The 24,551-nt window shown below is 39.7% G+C and overlaps 1 protein-coding gene across 1 annotated transcript in view; it reads right to left on the reverse strand.

The window, feature by feature from the left end:
• The window catches only part of LOC109410517 (uncharacterized), a 108,969-nt gene extending 98,537 nt beyond the window's left edge, over positions 1-10,432 (reverse strand). The window contains exon 1 of the mRNA XM_062853589.1: positions 10,238-10,432. The gene's annotated coding sequence lies outside the window, so the exon portion shown is untranslated. The remainder of the gene's footprint in view (positions 1-10,237) is intronic.
• Positions 10,433-24,551: the final 14,119 nt, after the last annotated feature.

Consider the following 24,551-nt stretch of genomic DNA (forward strand, 5'->3'; position numbering starts at 1 on the left):
AAAGTTGAGAGCTCTCGACCTGTGTACATTGAGAATAGTAAGCTAGTCCCAAGCCCTATTCATTGGTTCCTTGTGCAATTTCGATTGCTCTGGTCAATCACGGAGTAGCAACTACGAATTGTGCGGTCATCTATGCTCATGCTCATGCTCATTTCTTGGTAGTGGTGAGCACATGAAAACATATCTGAAGAATGTTTGAGCATTGAAAGCAACAATGTCCAACTATTTTTCTAGATATTCAACCAAGTTTTTGTATTGCAGCTGTGTGCAGGCATACTTCGATTTAGTGGACCCTCGATTCAATGTACTACGATTTTATGTACATTATTTTCAGTGCTATCTTAGTAAAATCAGAGTAAGTTAGTAAAGGTACTCCTATTTCAGCGCCCCTCAACTGGTACATTCCCATGGATGAATTCCTGGAGGAAGTTCTGAAGGAATTCCGCTAGAGCAATTCCTGCAGGAGGGGCTGGAACAATTTCTGAAAGAATCAATGGAACCACATTTGAAGAAATTCCTGCTGATATTTCTGAAGTAATTTTAGCAATATTGCAAAAAACCCCAAGCGATATTTCTGAAGGTATCGCTGAGGAAATTTCGGAAGGAATTAAAAAAAGAAGAAAATACTAAATGAATTCCTGAAAGAATTTCAAAAAAAACAGTAACAGTTTAGGAATCCATAGATGGATTTTCTGAAGAAATTCCAGAAGGAATACCTAAAGAAACGCTTGGAAGCCCCTCGTGGAAAACCTGATAAAACTTCGATATTTTTGGAAAAATAGATTCTGGAGAAATCCCCTTATAAAAATCTTGAACAATTTTTAAAGAATTTCTAGAGAAATTTCTGAGAAAATACATAGAGGAATACCTGGTGGAGTTTCTGATGAAAAAAAAAATAGAAAAATCTGTGAAAGCTTTTTCAAAATAATCCTTGGAGAAATTAGAAAAGAAATCTCTGGAGGAGAATCTGGAGACCTTTCTGAAGAAATTATTAGTCGAATTTACAATAAAAGCCAAGGAAGATTTGTGAAGCTTCTATGAGTACCTGGAGGAACTTAATCCTAGAAAGATTTTCTGGTAGGAATTCAAATTAAAAAAAAACAGGAGCAATTTCTAAAGCAAAACCCGGGGAAAAACTATGAATGAATCCTAGAAAAGTCTTGAAAAATAGGGTAAATCTCTGAAGGATTTTTTATAGAAACCTCTGGAGGAATACTAGAGAAATCCCCTAATAAAAATTGTAAACATTTTTTTAAGAATTCCTGGAGAAATTTCTGAGAAAGCACATAGAGGAATACCCGTCGGAGTTCCTGATGAAATGTCTGTGTGAATTTCTGCCGGAATCTCTGCAAGAATGTCTTCCACCCTTTCCATAAAAAACCTTATGAATATCTCTGAAAGAATCTGTAGAAACAAATCTGAAGGAATCCTTGGAGAATTTTCCAAGATTTTTTTTAAGGAAACCTTTAGACAATTTCTAGAAGAGAAATGTCTGAAAATATCTAAAGGAATGTGAAAAAGTCTTGGGAATTTCCTTGATAACCTCTTGTACAATTTCTAAAGCAATCGTTGTAGAGTCTTTCAAACATTTTTTCCCTGTCCCCAAGTCCCTGAGAGTATTTTTCAGAAACTCTTGAAAGATTTTTGAAATGATTCCTTGGATGGATTTCAGCAAGCGTCTATGGAAGAATAATCGAAAAGTCTGTGCAAGTTTTTTCAAAGTAATCCTTGGAGGAATTTGTAATGAAATCTCTGGAGGAAAATCTGGAGATATTTCTGAAGAAATTATTAGTCGAATTTACAATAAAAACCAAGAAAGAATTGTGAGGGAGTCTCTAGGGCAGTTTCAATCAGTACCTGGAGGAATTTCTAAAGAAATCCCTGGAAGAGTTTCTGGTAGGAATTAAAATTTAAAAAAAAAAATCCCTGCAGCGATTTCTAAAGCAATCCCCGGAGAAAGTTTTGGAATAAATTCTTGGAAGATCGTTTGAGAGAAAAAAATCTAGAAAATTCCTGAAAAAATGGGGTAAATCTCTGAAGGATTTCCTAAACAAATCCCTGGAGGAATTTCTGCGGAAACCCATACACAACTCTTCGTGAAACTTGTGGAGGAATCCCTAGTGGAGTTTGTTGTTGTTGTGGAAATTTCTGTGAAAAATTTCCAAAGTAAGTATAAAAACTTAAGGAACTTTTGATACATTTTCTGAAAAACTCTGGAATAGTTTTTGAAGCCATCAAAAGAAATTTTATTAAACGAATCTCTGGAGAAATTTATTAATAAATGTCTAAAAAATTTTTGAAGGAATCTTGAACGAATTTTTGGAAACATCCCTGTAGGAGTTTATGCACAAAAAAGGAGGAATTTCAGTAGTAAGTCATGCAAGATGCTGCGGAAAAAATCTTTGTACAATTTGTAGAATAGGAAGAATTTCTAAACAAATCCCTGAAGAAAATTTACGAATGAATCCATGAGGGAGTTTTTAATCGAATACCTGGACAAATTTCCGATTTTTTTTAAAAAGAAACTTTTGGGAGATTTTCTAAAGCAATCTCTAATAAATTATCCAAACGAATGCCTAGCGAAATTTTATATTTATTCATCTGGCTACAAGAATTTCTGAAGTAATCCCTGGGCGAATTTCTCAAAAAATCTCGAAATAATTTGTAGAAAATCATGTAGGAATTGATGAAGCATTTTATTTTTCAAGACACGGAGACGTTTGGCAATTTATGAATTATTTCGTAAAATAATTATTTCTGGAATAATCTGTAACATGATGATTTAATTTGGGAAGTTTTCTTCGGAAACCGTCTTAATAAAGTTGAAAATTCTGGGTTTGCTTACTTTTATTCAACACCGCAGAATTGTAACAAAAAGCGACCGATCAGATAGCGGTACAAACAGTTTCATATGTTTTTTGTACATTGTAGTATACAATTTAAACAAAAATAAAATTAAAAATTTTGCTTCGATTTTATGTAAAACTCGGTTTTTGAAAATTGAAACATCCACTACATCGAGGTATACCTGTATTAGTTTATGGTTGGTGTTTGACTAGCTTCCGTATTCAGCGATGACTACTAATTAGGTTCGACTGTAGAATGAACTGTTTTCGGGTGTCTTTTCAGTCTAGCGTAAAATCAAGACAAGTGCTACTTGTTTAATTCCGACGTTTCGGTCATTGGACTCGGCCTTCCTCAGGGGAGTTTATAACCCCTGAGGAAGGCCGAGTCCAATGGCCGAAACGTCGGAATTAAACAAGTAGCACTTGTCTTGATTTTACGCTAGACAGAAAAGCCACCCGAAAACAGCGATGACTACATCAATTTTAGGGTTTGGTGGTCTAGTGGCTGCCGCTTCTGATTCATATGCAGAAGGTAATGGGTTCAATCCCTGGCCCGTCCCTTTCCTCCTACTTTGTATCTTTCTATCTACTTTTTCTCTCTCTCTCACTCTCTCTTCTCTACATGTACAACCCATGTATATTCATAGGTTCATAGACATCGCTAGAACAAGAAACGAATTGAAAAAGTCGTTTCCCTTCCTTCCAACTTCCACAGCACAGTGTATGTAACGCCTACAAGTTATCCAACCAAAAGCGAATTGTGCCACTTGAGCCTCATAGTAATCACCACACTATCTATCACCTTACGAACAGTATAAATAACCCATATCCATGGATCGCATCACCGACCCAACGATGACTCCCAGATCTCCCATCCTTTCCGTCTAACAAATACCCCATTCCATGCGGGTTGTGGGGACGCAGAGTGCTATCCGGTCTCTAGTAGCAACAACCAGTACACCCTAACATTCCTTTCGCTTCCCAGCTGACTGTAAGGACTTGGCCGACGCCGTGATTGATCAAAAATGTATGAGCTGCTTAAATTGCCCTTTGAGAATAAGTGGAGTGTCCCGGCCCCTTATTCAGTTGGATCTCAGTGCAATTGGTACCAGCTCAGATCAATCACGGAGGAGCAACCATTGACATGTATGGTCAGAATTGATAGTTTTTGATCGATAGCGATAAAATCGATAATAAAATTGTGTTGTTTCTTTTTAGTTCCAACAACAGAGTTATGGCAACGAAGTCATATAAAACAGTGAAAAAGTTTTTATATAGGCGATTTTCCATATCTCAAGGTTTTACTATCATCAGGGTATAGCTGTTAGCTACTACATTGTCTAATTAAAGGCTAACGTTCATGTGCCCTTCCTTGTTGCTTCCGCACTACCCTACAAAGTGCACCAAGTAATTATTTATTACGCACGCACTAATCTTTGAGTCGACGACGACGCCACGCGCAATAATCACGTTTTGCCGATTCATTGCAATCACATCTTTACGCAATTCATAACAGGCGTCACTCAAGTTAGTGGTGGCCGAACACTGACTGACTGTCTTATCGGCTTCTGATGGGCAATATAAACAATAACAAACACTCGAGATAAAGGGATGTGATCGGTGGCGCTTCATTCACAACCTAATGCCGCCCGTCTCTCGCGAACCATCAACAGGTTGAGGATGGCCTAATTAATGTGTTTGTTTTCTAATCGATGGCGTCTGTCTGCTTTTCGTTGGGGGTATATGGTCGGTCGATATTAGTCTATCTATGTATGTACATTGTGAGTAGTAAATATTTTTAAGCTGATTGCAAGTCGCTATTCAAACTCTTCTAAGCTCTACGTTCCCACTGTAACTTGCCTGCCACTTTAACTTAGGATGCAAATAGATCGAATATATTACAAAGATCTAATGCTAAAAAATAATTTATTTCTTTTTCTGCATTGGAAAAAAATGATCTATTTAAATGTAAGTCCCCTACCTGAAAATTTTGAACGCGTCTGACTCACAGCAACGCGGTTTAAATGCTCAATATTTGACATCACAAACTTGAAAACTCATCCCACAAACAATTACTAGTTTCATCGCAAAAAGACGCCGTTATTCTCCTGAACAAATAGTGCCATTTCCATTTAATGACACCTGTCAATAGAAACTACATTCATCGCTATCAATTTCCACCGGCATGTGTCTACACGCCACATTCATGTCCTATGGTGGTCATCAATTTTCCACGCCTACCATCGTCACCACCATTCATTAGTAACCATGTTAAAGGCCCACCACCCCACCAAAACCACACGCTGTTTGTCGATCTATTGAGGAAAATTCCTTTAATCGATTGTTTTCGTTGTAAATATACTTCCAAGAAAAGGCCAGCTTTCGAACGGGAGCCGAAGTCACCCAAAGTAATGCGATACCGCATTCGCGTACGCACGTCCGTGGAGCCGCAGGGTACACGACCGAGTGTGGAAACTCTTTGCTTGATTTTCCATCGAAGGCTCTTCTTTCGTTTAGCAAGACGCTTTCCACGCACTCACGTGATGATGCTCTCTCCACCCACACATACAGAAGCTGGAGCGCTTTACACTCGGAACGCTTTCCGGTGTACAGAAGGATCGATCGATTGGCAAAGGACAACAGCGCAGAATGAACCAATATGAGCCAACGGATCATCTTCGAAAACCCCCAAATTTGTAAACCGAATGTTCGACCAACTTTGCAAGCGAAATTTCTCACATCTTATCATACCTAACCGTGAGTCTCAAAGGCAAATTTTTCATGCATGAAATGTCCTCATCAGTGAGTTTTGAGCAAGAGTCAACTAACACTGGTCGTTTGAAATAACTTTTACGAGAAATACCATTTTTGCTCTGCACCCTAAAATGACCGTGCGTCTCCATGCCGATATGAAAAAATTCCGTGTAACTTTCGACGTAATATCATGGAGACGCAATGTTGCTCGTAGTGTAAATGAAAGTAATGTCAACTTTTCGACTATTATTTTTTTACTGACAATTTTTTTTCGATTAAATGTGTGATCAATCCTTAAGCCATACACCACCACTTTTGGCCAACTTCAAAGGGGAAAATCTAGCATGTGCCCAACCATTTGGAACTCACAAAAGTTGAAAAGATAAACACTGTGATATTTACCCCTGTTATCATCACCACACAGCTTCCGATGCAAACAATACGTCATACGTTGGTGCCGGAAGCGGCTGAAACATTTTACCAGCAATTGAAACGATCGGGGTTATGTGTACACACATCCATTTCTATTTGCAGTTAATGAATATTTGGGAAATGAATAGATCTATCACAAAGTGATAGGAGCGATTAGAGCGCTGAAAAATAAGGAGTTCTAGGGTATTATGTAAGCTTAAGAATCTCGGGTAACATGTTAGCTCATCAGGAAGCAGAGATTCTTGCTATTTTAAGGACAAGGTACATATTTGGAGTATATAGCTCAAATCTTCTAGAGTACCGTTTTTTAGAACCGTTCAACGGATATGGCTCAATATGCGTCATGCTGATTCAAATCCGTTCAGCGGTTCCAAAAACAACGCTCTTGAAAATTTGAGCTATATACTACTAAAACTTCTTCTCTTCTGCCTCGCCTCGCTTCAACTTAGTGTTCTTTGAGCACTTCCACAGTTATTAATTTCTTTCTTTGCCTGCCATCGCATGAATTTGTATATTGTAAGGCAAGTACAATGAAACACTATGCCCAGGGAGTCGAGAAAATTTTTCTGACCCCGCCATCTCCGGATTGGTGATCCATAGCTTTAACCACTAGGCTAACTGGAGACCTAACATGGGGCGGCTGATCAACGTCCGAGTGCCAGGGAAGGACTCTAAGCTCAACTGTGAACTATGATCCTCCGGAAAGTAGGGGGATGGTTTCAGGCCCTACGAGCCAGCCGTAAAAAACCATTGTAGCGGAAAATCAGCAACAGAATAATACGAACCGAGACCAACGGCAACGACCCCAGCGAACAAAAAGGACTTGCGATTGGGAACTCGGTACGTGGAATTGCCAATCTCTCAACTTCATTGGGAGCACCCGCATACTCGCCGATCTACTGAAGGACCGCGGGTTCGGCATCGTAGCGAGATTTATTGGACAGGATCCATGGTGTGAACGTTCAGAGGTAATCATACCATCTACCATCTGCGTCAACACACGCGAGCTGGGAACAGCTTTAATCGTGATGGGTGATATGCAGAGGCGCGTGATCGGTTGGTGGCCGATCGACGAAAGAATGGGCAGGTTGAGGATCACGGGCCGATTCTTCAACTTCAGCATAATAAACGTGCACAGCCCACACTCCGGAAGCACTGATGATGACAAGGACGCATTTTACGCGCAGCTTGAACGCGAGTACGATCGCTGCCCAAGCCACGACGTCAAGATCATCATAGGAGATTTGAACGCTCAGGTAGGCCAATATGAGGAATTCAGGCCGACGATTGGAAAGTTTAGCGCCCACCAGCAGACGACTCATTGATTTCGTCGCCTCCAAAAACATGGCCATACGTAGCACCTTTTTCCAACACAGCCTACCTTATCGTTACACCTGGAAATCACCACAGCAGACGGAATCTCAAATCGACCACGTTCTGATTGACGGACGGCACTTCTCCGACATTATTGTCGTCAGGACCTATAGTGGTGCCAACATCGACTCCGACCACTATCTGGTGATGGTCAAACTGCGCCCAAAACTTTCCGTCATCAACAATGTACGGTACCGGCGACCGCAACGGTACAACCTAGAGCGATTGAAACAACCGGATTTCGCCTCAGCATACGCGCAGAATCTCGTGGCCGCGTTGCCAGACGAGGGCGAGCTCGATGAGGCCCCTGTAGGGGACTGCTGGAGTACAGTGAAAGCAGCCATCAACGACGCAGCCGAGAGGACTATCGGGTACGTGGAACGGAATCGACGAAACGAATGGTTCGACGAAGAGTGCAGAATGGTTTTAAAGGAGAAGAATGCAGCACGGGCGGTAATGCTGCAGCAAGGGACCCGACAAAACGTGGAACGTTAAAAACAGAAGCGGAAACAGCAGACCTGCCTCTTTCAAGAGAAAAAGCGCCGCCTGGATGAAGCGGAGTGCGAGGAAATGGAACTGCTGTGCCGTTCTCAAGAAACACGGAATTTCTATCAGAAGCTGATGCGTTGATGCGCAACGGCTTAGTGCCGCGAGCCGAAATGTGCAGGGATAAGTACGGAGGCCTCTTAACGGACGGACGTGAGGTGATCGAAAAGTGGAAGCAGCACTTGGATCAGCACCTGAATGACGTGGACAACAAATGCACGTGAGACAACGACAACGGAGGGAACGACGACACCAGTGCAGCGGAGGACGGAAATGAATTAATTAAGTTAAGGATGCCAATCACCAGCTCAAAACTAACAAAGCAGCTGGTATCGCAGCTGTACTCATCAAGATGGGCCCAGAAAAGTTGGCCACCTGTCTGCATCGGCTGATAGTCAGGATCTGGAAAACCGAACAGCTACCGGAGAAGTGGAAGAAAGGGGTAATCTGTCCCATTCACAAGAAAGCGACCATTTTGAATGTGAGAACTTCAGAGCGATCACCAGTTTGAATGCTGCTGGCAAAGTGCTATCCCAGATCATCTTCCGTCGTCTGTCACCCAAAACGAATGAGTTCTTGGGAAGTTATCAAGCTGGCTTCATCGACGGCCGGTCGACAACGGACCAGATCTTCACCGTACGGCAAACCCTCCAGAAATGCCGTGAATACCAGCTCCCAACGCATCACCTGTTTATCCACTTCAAAGCGGTATACGACAGTATCGACCGCGCAAAGCTTTGGAAAATCATGATCGAAAACGGTTTTCCTGGGAAGCTGACTAGACTGATTAAAGCAACGATGGACGGTGTGCAAAGCTGCGTAAGGGTGTACTATCCAGTTCATTCGAATCTCGCCGGGGACTGCGACAAGGTGATGGACTTTCATTTGGAGGCCCATCATCAGCGGAATTCGGGCCTACTACGGGCTCCAGAAGAAACTGTGGTCGAAGAAGATCACCCACGCACCAAATGCACCATGTACAAAACGCTAATAAAACCGGTGGTCCTCTACGGACACGAGATATGGACCATGATCGAGGAGGACCTGCAAGCACTCGGAGTTTTCTGAGGACGATCTTCGGCGGTGTGCAGGAGAACTGTGTCTGGCAGAGAAGGAACCACGAGCTCGCTGCACTTTACGGCGAACCCAGCATCCAGATGAACAGGGCATGTTGCAAGAATGCCGGACAACAACCCTGCAAAGTTGGTGTTTGCTAACCATCCGGTTGGTACAAGAAGGAGTGGAGCGCAGAGAGCACGATGGGCGGACCAGGAGGAGCATGATCTGGCGAGTGTTGGGCGTGACCGACGTTGGAGAGCTGCAGCTGCAAATCGAGTATTATGGCGGCAAATTGTTGATTCAGTATTATCATGAATTTGATGTTAACTAAATAAATGAATACTTCAGTAATCACATATTTGTGTCAATATTATTAAATCCATTCACTACTCTGGGAGTTGTAATTCCATAGAGATGAAAAATCATGAAAAAGTGTAAAGAGTCCCGAATGACGGCATCATTTTCAATAATTTTGATTCACTAAAACGATATGTAAAGTTAACACGTTTCACAACATTCTAAAATAGGTGAATTTTAGTATGGCATAGTTTTGACAAACATTTGTGGTTTAAACTCTAGTTATGAAAACTGTTTATTTCCCATTCACAGCTTACCACAGTTTATAATTGATATAATTAGTCGTCGAAGAAACAATATCACAATTTTCGAAACCACAATCAAACTCCTCTCAGAACCACAGTCAACCCTTCCAACGTATTTTCCCTTCCCAGCTGTACCAGCTTGTCTGCCAGAGACCACACCACAGCATCCAAACCATATGAATCGTTCATCTGACCTTCAAATCCCGGTCTCCCGTCATCATCGTCATCGTTATTGGGTTCAACCTGTACAACCAGAAGCTATCTCAACCTCAAGAACAAAGCATCCAACCATCATCATCGGAGAGAGAGGAGGAGAAGAAGAACGCACAGCATCCACTTATGTAACTGTAGGTACGATATAATGTATAGGAAGGAACCATGGCAATTAGGGGAGAGGATGTTCAGGAGTTCATCTTTTCCCCTTATCGTTCACCACGTTTTTCGCTCTCATGCTTCCTTTCCCATCCTTGTAGCAAAAAAAAAAACTCAGCACATTTTTTTTTCTTCTCGTTTCATGTAGAGCAGTTTTGCAATCTGGTTGTAGCCAGAAGAGTGGAAAATCGGGTGTAGTTGATGTGATAGGTGGCATAGTAGGAAGAAAAATGTGTATAAAATTCTAGTTACCCTTGGTATTTTGCATCTGGTTGTCAACCTTTCCGAGCGTAGGATAGTACAGTCGATCCTCTGACGTACGATGTATGATGAAAATTGAAATAAATGCTATTTTATAACTTTACACTACTGCAACTATTTTTCAAGAACTCACAAACGATGATACAACAAATTAAATAAAAATTAAAATAAATTTCAACTAATCAAATGTTTATCACTACTTGAAAACCACTAAATTCGATTACACTTTTTCCCAAATTACCACAAGAAATATCTGGATTGTTCTCGATCAATCAACCCAGAGAGGATACACAATGATAAGTGTCTCACTTCCACTGGTGTATCAGCTTTCACCGAAACTTCACATTCACCTTCGCTGTCTACCAAGAACGTATTGTGCTTCACTGTAAAAAGTGCTTAAGCGACACTTCACCTTTCCCGTGATTGGATAAGATTGTGTTCAAAAATTTTCACTTTTCACACCCTCGTGCAATCTAGTCACACATAGATGGTTGGCCACCACGCGGGAACCGCACACTCCGTCTACGTCTGGCAGCTGGAAATAGTGGGCTAATGCACTATAGTACACTCTTCTGGCACACGACCACGGTGGGTTATTGATGGCAAAAATTCGAATTTGTAAATAGCACACAACAACACACTGTAGGGATAGTACGTTTTCCTAGCCGAGGGCAAGTCCAAGCTCTTCCGAAGACCGAATGAAACTGACCGCTCCGAGCGGTAACCAACTCTCTTTAGCTTCCCTCGGACTCGGTCGGAGGTTCAATTCTTCGATAACTCCGATGTATGAGGTGAACTACCTATGGGGGACAGTGGTGCGGAATGTTGTTTCGAGCATATCCTTCGTTTTTTTTTTCATCTATAAAAAATCATGTTTGAGTTTCATGAGGGTTTCGACAGGATGTTTGATCGATGTTTTGGGTGGCTTTCTCAGTTTTTAAGTCGAGAACAAATTGTTTTCTACTCTCCCAACGTTTCGGCCGAAGGGTTTTGGCCTTTCTCAAGGGTCGCTAGAACATGTATTTAACACTTAACATAAAACATATAACTACTCACAAGTGTCTATCGTCTCCCTCTTGTAGATAGTTGCTTAATCATTTGTGTTTGGCTTGCCTTTTCATTACCTGTCTGTTATAATAAGGTTACTATTTTTGATTTGGTGTACAATTTTATGTAACTTACTGTTTTTAAAAGGTTTTTCAAAGGCCGCACGGGACAACGTGTAATTTTTCCTATCTTCCTTCTCTATAACAGACAGGTAATGAAAAGACAGGCTAAACACAAATGGTTAGGCAACTATCTACACGGGAGACTAGTGAGACACTATAGTGAGTAGTTATATGTTTAATGTTAAATGTTACATGTTAAGTGTTAAACACATGTTTTAGCGACCCTTGAGAATGGCCAAAACCCTTCGGCCGAAACGTCGGGAGAGTACTAAGAAAACCAGTAATCGTATAAGATGTTGCATAAGATGATAAAGTGGAGGCCATATGCGTGCATGCCGCCATTTAGGCGGACGTAAAATGTACGCATATCGCCTCCAATTTATCATCTTATGCAACATCTTATACGATCACTGGTTGACTGGGTAGAAAACAATTCGTTCTCGACTTAAAGACTGAAAAAGGCACCCGAAATATCGATCACACATCCAGTCGAAACCCTCATGAAACTCAAGCATGGCTGATTCGCAACCCAGCTATAAAAGATCATATTTAGGAATCATTGCTCCATTCTCTATTTTGACCCTTAACTTCGGTTCCATAATAACATCTAATACCAATAAGTAATTGAGTTCTGCTCGTCGAGATAAACCGTCGAGGTAGATACATATTTTCCATGGTCTTGGACGGATGGAAACGAAGATAATGTTTATAGTCAGTATCTATATTTCAGCCTACCATTTTTCTCTTTAGATCTAACATCTTTGTTTCCATTATTCCATTGACATTATTTTCGAATTTGTATAATAATAATGATACCTATAATAATCTTTGATGGAGTGTGCATTAGCCTTCTTAGCGACGCCACTCCCAACGGTTTAATGAACAAACATGCCCAATCCCCCTGAAAATGAAACGGTTGGTACGGTTGTCCTCGTTTCTTCTTTTGACATTTTCAAAAAATTGCGTCAATTATGTTATTCATAAGTGGATAATCTAATTGCTATAAGTTTTTGAACTAGCTTCAAATCCATTTGTCTGCACAGTGGGGCTGGTCGTTTTAACATTATACTGATATGCTGCAAATATTAATATTGGCAAGAAAATACCAGAAGACATTCGATATTTCAAGAATGCTTTTCCATTCTGGCTGTGCAAGCACAAGAATATGATTGAATAGATAATAATGATACCTATAAGAACCTTTAAAATTGAGGTGCACTTTAAGCCAAATTCCCACCTAGTATAGAGTTTCAACGTTCTCTCGCATCTATTTTCCCTCTGCACATCCGGCCGGCAGCGCATGTGCAGGTCGCAGTTGGAGAGCAGAGCTCCCTGCCTATACTGTATAGGTGCAGAAGTATAGGACACGGACACGGTGGAAACATGAAAAAACACTCTATAATTATTGATTGCAATGGTTGATGGCATTCAGAACAGAAAAAAAGGATGAATGAGAACTAGTTTTCTTATAGAGTTTGATAAAACATGGAAGTCTTCTACAGCCAGTAAATCAGTTGGAAACGATTTTGGAAATGTATCGTCGATTCATTAAAAAGTCGTGTCATCTGTTTGAGTGTGTGTTAGATATAAAATGGATGTGAGAGAAAAATGAAAAAAAAAATCTCTAAAAGAGAGCGAGAGTCGATTTGAAATACAAGAAATAACAAGGATCAAAAGGAATTCATTCGTTTTCTACCAATGTGAAGCAGTCATCTTTTGGATGACGCGAATAAACCCATAAAACGATGTGATATAATTGTTTGGGATATCACATGACAGTTTTTTTATCGAAAACAAAACGTTAAGAATATGACTGCGTGTATTGAACAAATTTAACCCAATGGACTGCCTCAGGAAGTAAGAGCATGACTTTGATATCCGCCATTGAAATTGAGAAATCAATTCGGAAACGTTCCGCTATTCTGCCTATTACCAAAGTTTGGTAGCTAATTGAACTCTGATACCTCTTTGATACATTTTGGGCTTTCTTTTGTTATTCCTCCTAGTCTTCCTTCTGAGATTTCTTCAAGAATTTCTTTGAGATTCCTCAAAAAGTCCTTTTTGGGATTCATCCTCGAAACCTTTCTGAATTTTCTGCAGTAGTGACTTCTGGTATTTCTCTAGCAGTTTTTTTTTTTGTCCATAGATGCATCTGCAGGAAGAACCCACGAAAGAGAAATCCCAGACGAAACTTCTCGATAAGTCTCAGAAATATGCTGTAAACGATAAGTTTCAGGAAATTTTAGCGACAAAAACCTTCCATGACGAAGAGAACAAACCTGCTGATAATATCGTCACCCTATTTAAGTAATTAACTCCACAAGAAAAAGAGCTTTCTAAATATGCGAAGGAATTGCAGTAGGGTCTTCTAGCGTAAACCTGGAAATAACTGATTGAGAAATAACCCTTATGGAGAAATCCTAGAAGAAAGATCCTTCGCAGATAGAACTCCATAAGGAATTTCAAACAGATTTTCTGCTTGACACCTAAAAGGAGTTTCTGAAAAAAAACAGAAGGAACTCCAGAATAAATACTAGGAAATCCAGGATAAACTCCAGAAAGGAATCCTTCTAGTATCTCAGAAGGATCTTCTATTGAAGTATCCCAGAGGGAATTCCGGAAAAATCACTTAAAGAACTTCAGGTTACATAGCAGAAGAAATGCCCGAAAGTACAGTATCAGACAATAAAAATGCACCAAAGCCATTTCTCATACAAACTAATCAACTTTAGACTGCCATATCTCAATTATTTCTCAACCGATGCTTTCCAGCTTTGCTGTGAGGCAATACAAAATATTTCAATTTTTGAAAACTATTGAAAAAGTTCTGTTATAACTTTCGATACAAAAATTACGCATTGGTTGGATTTTGTCAATTAATATGCACCAAGACAAAACATGCTATAGCAAAAAATGCTGGAGTCAAATCATGTGGGTCTCTTCAGCAAATTTACTCGTCATCACACAAGAAACATATTTATCGAAGACACCATAATGATATGACGTGAAAAATAATCGGTTGAGAAATAGCTGAGATATGGCAATCTAAAGTTGACTAGTTTGTATGGGAAAACGGCTTTGGTGCATTTTTATTGTCCGATAAGGTATTTCTTCAGAGATTTCGCCAGAATCTTCTGGAGAAATCGCAAAAGAAACAACAGCAAAAAATCCAAGAGAAATACCAAATTAAACTTTTGTAGTAACTCCAGAAGCAACAAATAATAATGGTCAAAATATCCTTCAATTGCTCTGTTTGGTAAATTCATGAAATTTGACATGTGGCAATCTGCCTTGCGAGTGATCAATATTGATCACTACCCCGGAGATCCCGTAATGAGACCAATGTGATAAAAAATGCTCAAAATAGCCTGCAATGAATTACAGTAAAGAAAAAACTGCCCAACTAACATTTTCAGCGCAATAAGCTTCAGTCATTTGCTTTCTGTTGTGTAACCATCGAATAAAAGCAGTCAACGCTGAATAAAAGGGAAGCTAGTCAAATATAAATCATAAGCTAATACACGACTGCAAAACAAGCACCATACAGCTACCAAACTCGGTTTTCAGAAATCCATCACTTGTCACTGGGGTTGCGCTTACTGCACTCTATTCCAACTCAGGGAGATTTCCCGGAAGATGTGAAAACTTGAACAAATCGAATAGGAGTCCCCACTAACAAAACTGCTGCTACTATACAATACAATTCGTATTACTGATAAATCCCCCCAAACCAGCAACGCTTTGAAGGCCGTTATGCAATTTCATTACAGCTAGAAGCTGTAATAAAGAAATGAGACTAACTGAGGCTTACCGATTGCTCAATAGACCCAACGGCTGAACCAAGACTCCCGGATCAACTAGCTCAGTAGCATGAGACCCCTCGAGCTGTGTCTCAGGGCCGGCATGCTACTGGGTAATTCGGAGTGGTACGCGGAAACTATGGTATTTCTTTGGCTATGGAAGAGTGTATGTGTTTGGGTGGAAAAAAGGCAAATTTATTAAAAAGCTACTGTGTGGTCTATAATGTTTATTGGGCTATGGCGGTTTGTGATAGGTCAGGATCGTTGGGTACGTACCGGTGATATGCTGGCGAGCGCTCGCTGATGGCTGCTAACTGCAATGGCGGCTGGCGGTGTCGGTCCTTATTGTTTCGTGCCGACTGGAATGGCGGGTCTGGCGGTCTGGTTGGCAAGTGGGATGGCGTTCCACTGCTGTAGGGCCACTTTCGTGACCTGGGCTTGGCTACGGCGTCTTCCTTCGTTGGCAAGATCGACGGACCACGGACGAGACCGTATTGGCCACGCCGAGAAGGGTCCTCCTTGACGTTTAGGACTTATAGTCCGAGGAATTCTCACAAGGCCGGTTGCTGTGACCAGAGAGTCAGGTCTTTTACGTTTAGGCGTAGACCGGTAAACCGATCTAGGCCGAATCGTGTGGATAGTGAGGTGGCGCTTCAGTGACGGTACCAAAAGGTAGGTCAAAAAGGTCCTGAATTGTAATGTAATCAGGAATTAGGCACTTCATCACCAAGGCCGATAATTATGGCATACCTGAATGAACGCAGGCTTTAGCTCGAACTCCACGGTTCACAGAAATACTCCACTATTGAATGCCACTTTTTGAAAGAAAACTCACTTTCGTCTGTCTCACACGAACGCCGGATTAGAATTGATCATGGCGATCAGCTCAAGCCTTAAAATGCCCTCCAGTCCATCTTTCCTTATGTTCCTTAATCCTTTCTTCCTCTTTCGTATCCTTGGTAGCAACCAACCACCCATTATGTTCTGAATTTGCCTACATTTGCTACCACTGTTAAGATTTCGCCCGCCGCCCATTTTGACCACAGTTGATTCAAAATACAATTAACATTCAGATTACAACACTCTACCAAGCTAATACAAATTACAATTTTTCTTTTCAACTAACAAAACCTACTATTTAAACCAAACACTAATCAAACAAACACTACAGTTTCCTTAACAAAATGCACAAAATTAAAATAAATCTGGGGATCTTGTAACTGAACGGTTACAGAAATTGTTGGTATACCAACACGGCTTGTCGGATGTAATGTCAAAACAAACTTTAAGCGGGATATATAACTACTACACAAATTGTTTACAGCTATCCATCCCTGTGCTGTGAAATTATATGGGTTGCTTTTATTGCACTTTAATTCGATGCCGGAAGATTTTCCGGAAGATGTGCAAATCGAGTAAGAGTGCCAGCCAATACAACAGCTACTTTTATACAGTACGTTTTGTAATGTTGCCAAATACACACAACAGCAGCGCTTCGTAGCTATTTAAAGAACACTTTTTCAACATTATTGCATTTGACGTTTCACAAGCTTTTGCAGCATGATGAAGTTGGGTAAGGTGTCTTGTAGCACAATTATGAAGCCTTGCCTGGAGTAAAACAAAACGGGGTATTTTCTATGCTATCTATATATAAATAGCAGTGTGGCAGCGTGACATCATTGGGACCAGTGGATACGGAGATCGGGAGTTCGATTCCAAGTAGCGGCTAGTGCTTTAATTATTCAATTTTAAAAGCGATAATTCCAGTTCCACATGTATTGCGTCACGGTATCCATAACCTAATTATATTTAATCGAATAATTTGTGGATACCGTATAACTATTATTTAGCAACTGCGAAAAGGCTGAAAAAGCGCTTTCCCAAGATGTTATTCAGTTAGTGGTTACATAGGAGCCGATAAAAGAGCTATTACTTCGTGGCATAGAAGCTGCTCGCACAGCATATACATGTGGATTAAGTTCGCCAGATTCATTGGTATAGGGCTTGCATAGAAGCTTGCGTCCACATATATACGCCCAAGTAGCAAAATTATTTTTATAATGCTTTTGAAGTATTCTTCAACACCTGTTCTTTAAAACCATGCATAAACCAAATTGCTCTGCAATACGACATCAACTCAACCATAAATCCGCCATAAGACCAAAGAGGCCCATCCAAGGGCCCATCCTAAGATGCTTTTGGAGAGTTGTTTTTAAATTTCTCTTAAAACTTGTTGTACTTCCCAAGTTGTCCTCAAGGCGAATTCCTCTCTCCTTGTAGAATTCTTCAAGTGCACGATAAAACGATAATAAATTTGTCAGTGTTGTTGCTGATGCAGCTTTTATGTCGACAGAAAAGTTTGGTGAATTAAATTGAAATTCAAAATACAATGAAAATGACACATTAGGTATTGTAATCGGGATTAATTTATTACACAAATTGAAAATATTTCCGTGGTGTAATAAGGATGCCAAATGCCAAGCAAAATTCATCGTATATATGTTGCAAGATACTTCCAAAAATTGCAACGCGCTTCCATTATAACGCACTAATAAAATATTTAAAAATATTATTCCTGGTCATGCTGATGAGTTTTCTCAACATGGCTTCCATTGAAATCTAGGCCGGTGGTCGGTCCATCATCGATTGTTTTAATCAACATCACCATAAGATCGTCTTAAATTTATTTCAACTCATGCCAGAGCTAAAAGCATAACTCAAGAATACTAGGATTTATGACTTTCTCAATGCCTCCATCAAGAACGATTTAAATTTATTTCATCTTATGCAAGGGTAAGAAGTATTACTCAAGAGTACTTAGGTTTATGACATTCTTGATGTAGGTTTATGCAAACTCCGCCGAGAACGTCATAAATCATGTACGCCAAATTGTAAACAAACAATAAATTATCGTACCGCGGTGGATTTTGTGAATCTCGTTCAATGAATTTAATCATCAGCCCGGTACCGTTGCCAACCAGGCAGACCTTTTTCGATAACAGGCCTTGATCCGGTGCAGTACCTCATTCCTCCGGTCAGCACTTCCAAAAGGTAAGTAGTTGTTGATTTTGAAGATCGATGATTGGAACCCCGATTGCACGGGAATCGACGTCCTGGATGACCATTCCCATTTCATTTCAGATGCTGCAGCCGGAGGAACTTGGCACTGCACCGCTTCGCGTTTGGGTTTCCTGGAAGGTGCTCCATTATTGGCAGCAATAATGGAACGGTGAGAATCAAAATCTGATGCTTGAGTTTTTTTCTTGTATTTTTCATGTATTAAACTGTTCTCGCGCTAGAACAGTTGCTCTTGATCAACAACGGATGATTGAAGATAACTACAAGAACCTTATAAAACTGAAAATAAGTTCAACAGTTCTTGTTGTGTTTATGGTTTTATGAAATGAACCTCAAGTATTCTTGGAGGTGTTTTTAAAACCACATATTGACGAAGAATAGTTGTGCTCAGCTGAAACTCCGATAAGATCAACTAGAATATGGAATACTCCTATAAAACTACCATAAAAACAAATAAAACCAAATAGAATTAAGATTGTTACTTGGGCGGTTTGTTGACGTTTACATTCACAATAAATGTTAGTGGGGTGGTCACTACCCCAGCGACACCAGGTTACAAATAAAACTTGTTTGTAAATCATGAAGTTACGAAAAGCATGTATTGGAGCATGCGTACCATACCCCGGGAAACAACCCAGGCCACGAAGCCCGGAATAATTCTGGAACCATGTGGCCTATTATGATATTTATTGTATACATATCTTGAACAAACCATGTTGTATCTTGAAACTTGAATCATCGCCGACATTTTGCCGGCTGTTCGGGTTCGTTTGGAAGTTGACCATCAATGTTAACTTCTTTTCCCGATCAGCCTAGACAGCTGTGTAGTGTCGGTAGCGGTTGTCTCAATTGGCTAAGAATAACACTACGGACCGCCTGATCCAGTGGTAAGTGTCCACTAAACAGGTGACCCCTAATTCATGGTGTTATGCGGCTTTATGCTTACCGTGCCAAAGAATGAATGGTTAGGGGGGTCTAATAAAAACCTAACCACAAACGGAGCCTGTGGAGAATTAGGGCGTCCTCCACAGTATTACGCCCTTACTGCGCTAACCGGAGCAATGGTGCAGTGGACCTTGCGTTTCTCCGAGATAATCAGTTGCCCTTCTTAAGTCTCAAATTTGAGGCTAAATAAGGGCGGGGTTATTCAAATGTTGTTAATTAGCTTACATTACTGCCTATATGGGTTCGCTTAATGCGTTTTCGCCATTGGCGTTTTTCAATTGACCACGATTTGGTTCGTCGTTGATGTTTCCTGTTTGTGCTGTGTTTGTGAAGTGCGTTATCCTGTCTAGTTTGGGTAGTGGCTACGGCAAGGAAACCTTAGATCAATTTTCAGCGTAAAAAGCGTATGTAGCCCAAGTGGATCTACTTCAAAAAGTTCATTTTCGTAGGGTAACTTCTGTCTAGGTTACCTTGTGAACCCAGCTTTGCTTTTTTCATTATAGATGAACTGTCGTGCCTCGAGCATGCTCTATTTTAGAATAACGTTAACAGTACGTTTCAATCTTTCCTTATGGATGCCTTCAAGCAAGCTCTTGTTTTCAGCATCTTTTCGCTGATATTTGGCATCTGAAGTAGCTCAAACATTGATTTGAGATGCTTCAGTTTGATAGAATACTTAGGTAGTACAGTTCATGGTTAACTTAACATAGAATTGCACCTAACCCAACTCTGCATGAGCAGAATTTGTCATGAGTTGACTGATTGGCATGTGTCAGATGAGGACTCTCCATTTGACCTTTTTGCACTTTGGAGTGTTCCTTCGCAAACTTTGCGTATTCAGGCGTCCCTGCTCAACAAACTAGGGAACCTGTAATAATTGGTTGCGATCACATTTTATGGATAACTCGCTTCCATTGCTACTCCGAGAGAGTTTCATTATGGTTTTGTTATTACAACGCCCTTCATTGTGGTGTACCATAGCTACTGCTTTGAAAGAAGCTTGTCCTCTGCGGTCTGTGCGGACCGCAAGAGGTATTCCTGAATGGAACTCGGACCTGTTCAAGTTCTAAATATCTTCGGATAAACCAGTCTTTTGTATAGCTATGAATCTTTAGCTTCTACCCCGAGGATTGTAGCTATAGAATCGATTTATTGAGCACTAAAAAGCTCTGCTTACTTCAAATCTCCTGGAGCAAATGGGGCTTTATCCTATTTTTCTCCAGAGGGATTTGAGTTTTTCAAACATGTTTTGAACTCTTGTAGTTTTCTATTGGGTATTTTCATGGCATGAAATTACTCTGTAGTTTTATCCCGAAAGGGTGCGTGCGTTGTAAAAAGAAGGAATAAGTTCCAGATTTATCTGGTTACGTCGTTCTTTCTGAAATGCTCGAAACGCATTGTCGATTATCACATCTGTGATGTTAGTCTGGCTAACATGCCTGTTCATGTGAACTCACATGTCTCCCAATTTAGGATGTCCACAGTGACTCTTTTACATAAAGTTGTATACGTTTTCAAGAAAGCACTCGCTCAAACGTGGTTTTTGCTTGGGTGATTTCTTGAATATTGAGGATGCTTTTGATGACGTGCCTTTCTATGTCATATTGAATGTCGCATGACATCGTAAGCTACCTTTAATGAGCTATAGGCTCTTTTTACGCTTATGCGTTTTACAGTGTCCTTTTCAGGGCACTGATTAACCCCGTTGTGGTATGAGCTATGAGCTCTCGTTGCGCTTATGCGTTCATTCCCTCTTCTAGGGTACCCCTTCCTATTTCATCACCTTTCCCTTTCCCAATTCCCATCCCTTGTCCCATTCTCCCTCAGGTAAATGATGAAATAGGCTCATATGTATGGCGATGGCACCAATGTCCCAAATGGAGGATAACGTGCCTCTGGAGCCGGCCTTCTGATACCTGATACCCCAGCGACACCAGGTTACAAATAAAACTTGTTTGTAAATCATGAAGTTACGAAAAGCATGTATTGGAGCATGCGTACCATACCCCGGGAAACAACCCAGGCCACGAAGCCCGGAATAATTCTGGAACCATGTGGCCTATTATGATATTTATTGTATACATATCTTGAACAAACCATGTTGTATCTTGAAACTTGAATCATCGCCGATCATTTCGATTCAATTTTGGTTAACCTTCTTCGTGTATTAGCTTGCGCCCACCTCGCTAACCTAGTGCACGTTTTGAGGTCATAATGACCCCAATGCATGACTAGAGTTAATTGGTCAAGAGATAACGAAAGAAAATGTATCAAAGAAGTGTAAGAGACAAAATTAAAACGTAAATCAAAATTTGAAACCACAATGAGTAGGGGAGACTGGGGAGACTTGATCCCTTTTCTTCTAATGTTAAGGGACGGAACGGAAATAATTTTCGCCCCTTTAATTCATTGGTTCTACTTCTTAAAACATCCAGGAAAAATAGTCTGATTATTGTCTTGCTGCCTGCTAAGCATGTAGATTATAAAATTCTACGATTTTTTGGAGAAATTGAAGATATTTAACAAAATGTGCGAATTTTTCGAAAATATCAAAATGGGGTGTTAAGCAACTTAGGGGGTAAATGTAAAAGTTCTTATATTTCAAAGAAAGATAAAAACAAATGATTTATTGTAAACAGTGACTGTAATTTTTCTTGAACATCGCCGAAATAAGGGTCGAGAGTTCAAATCTCACCTGAGCTGTGGATTTTTTCGCAATTTTACTAATAATATTTCCATCTGTACATATGTACGTTGAGTTTCATTAAAAATCATTAATTGACCACACGGATTGGTATACCGAAGACTTTGCCCTTAAGTCATCGCCGAAAAAGATTATCATAGTCCTGAAGGAGCAGGCACAGTTTCATTATCATCTACCTTTGTACATATATGAGTTTTTTGTAAGCCTCGAAATCTGAAAGAAAATGACCATCAATTGTACCGTCAATTCCTAGCAAACATATTATTCACAGTTACTATTTAGAGTAACCAAATTGTACAATTAAGACGGTTGTAAACTAAGGATGTGTATTAACAGTTTTTTTCTTACTTAAAAATTCATTTATATTGAAATGTTTCATATGCAAGCATCATTAGATGTCCCAGGGTGTAAACTGTGTATTCAATACTGATATTTCTACTCTGGTGCATCGCTGATAGGTCGTATTTTAGATGTTGAGATGTTTTAGCAGCAAGTTTTAGCAAATAATTCTTAGAAGAAGTTTGATATATCTTTTTTGTCGTTGTGACATGCCATTTATATTTCCTATTTGTTTGTGTTTTTCGTTAAAAAACGATAAGTTTTTGAATGATTTAATAATTTTCATGAGTCTTTTTCATAAATACTGACAGTTGTGTTTGCATAATATATGAAACAAGTGACCATATTCCACATTTTCAAAAAGCTTTGGATGTCACGTTTTAGCGCCAATCATTGATAAAACTAGTTTACAACATTTTTAAACTCGGTAAGCTGATGATCATTTTTGGTGTAGAATCGTGCCTTGAGTTCGAAAACGCGAAAGAAAAAAAAATACTGTAGAACGGAAATTGTTTCGACTTTCCATAAAAGGTTGATGATTTAAAATCGATTTTTGTTCTAAAATCCTTGACCGATTGGTAAATTGTAAAACTAATTAAATGTTTAAAATTTTGTATTGATAGTTGAATAATTATATTTTAAACTCTTGAAAAAGGTCCCATACGGACCGAAACGTCGGGAAAAATCATAAACTAGTGTTTTCGATTCCCCAAAAGACTGCAAAGCCAACATTCCGAAGCAAAACCATCCCAGTCGCATCCCAACCAAGTATCTATTTTCAACCCTCAAAACCTCAGGACAAACTTTTTATTTTTAATCGGCTGATTCTCAGGAACTATAAAATATGAAAATAAGTGGTTTTCACTATGATCGATGGGAAAAGTTGTACTTCTTGCAAGAGTAATTGTCAAACCGGAAGTCCATGCTTGAACCTGATTTTGCACCAGAAATAAGTGGTGCAATGTTGTGACGATATGTTCTACAGCTGTCTATTGGGAACTTTTTCAATAAATAACTGTTTATTCTCGGTAGATACATTAAATAGGGATTCAAATCTGGCCTTTAATTTCTTACCGAAACGTGTTTTCAAAAAGTGGAGTCAATTTTGTAAATTAGGACAGAAACCGATAAACGCCTAAAAGTATGCAATGGTCTTGTAATTATTCGTTAGCTTAAAGTATGACCCGTATTTGAATTTTAGATGGATTAATCACATGAATGATACTTTTAAAAGGACTCTGGTATACCGACCAAATTTTTGATGGACACTTAACTTTTAAAATAATCTTTTCAGGTATAATCTGATTATGGATCTTAAGGAGCAGTGTACTCCGAATATTACCGGAAGTACACATCGGGGCCAAGTTTCACATTCAACTCATGCTAGAAAACAACCTCAGCCAGGGATGGGAACACTCACTTGCAAAGAGTTACACTCACTTTTTTCGTTTTAGTTACGCAGTCTTTCCAAGAAGAACCACAACTAATCACAGGCATCTTGGCAGTAAACTATTGATTTTAAGTTATCTTTGATAAATATCAAATCAAACAATGTTTGTAGGACTTTTTTTTTATTTTATTGCTGCAGATTTTTATTCAAATGGTGAATATTTGTGAGGCCCCTAAATATGGAGGCCCGAGATCACGAGCTCCCTCGCTCCTCTCAAACTGTTTTTGTAAGGGATGCACATAAATCGGTATTTTTTCATACATTGACAAAAAAAATCCAAAATTTTTAGAATGATTTTTTAGAAGTACATTGAAAATAGTACTATTTACTGCGGTAACTTAAAATCGATGAAAAGTTAAAAGGGGCTGTTATGCGATGTAGTAGTACAGTAGTAGTACACAAACTCCATGCTTCATGAATTGTGCTAAACAAGTTAATCGATATAATTCAACTTTCGAAACTCTTGATGAGGCCGTTATTTTCCGCTGTGACATCCATTGACGTCATCAGCTTGAATCGCATTATGCTTTGCCCAAGAAAGATACTGCAGATTCATCGTTCACTCATCGGAAATGAGAGCTCCTACACTAGGGGACAGACGCATAGTACGAACCAAATGGTTAGAGAATATCTTATGCGTACAATCGGTACACATGAAATTGATTCCCACTTTTACTTAATGTCCATCACACTTGCTTTGTATTTAAGGACACTTTTCGTAGATTTTCACGAGTGTGACGTGAATACAATATGAATGAAAAGAAATAAGATCTACTCTGCTGGTAAGTACCTACCTATATAAAAATAAATACATTGTGCT

This window comes from Aedes albopictus, chromosome 2, assembly GCF_035046485.1.
Source record: "Aedes albopictus strain Foshan chromosome 2, AalbF5, whole genome shotgun sequence".
In the NCBI taxonomy this organism is placed as follows: Eukaryota; Metazoa; Arthropoda; class Insecta; order Diptera; family Culicidae; genus Aedes; species Aedes albopictus.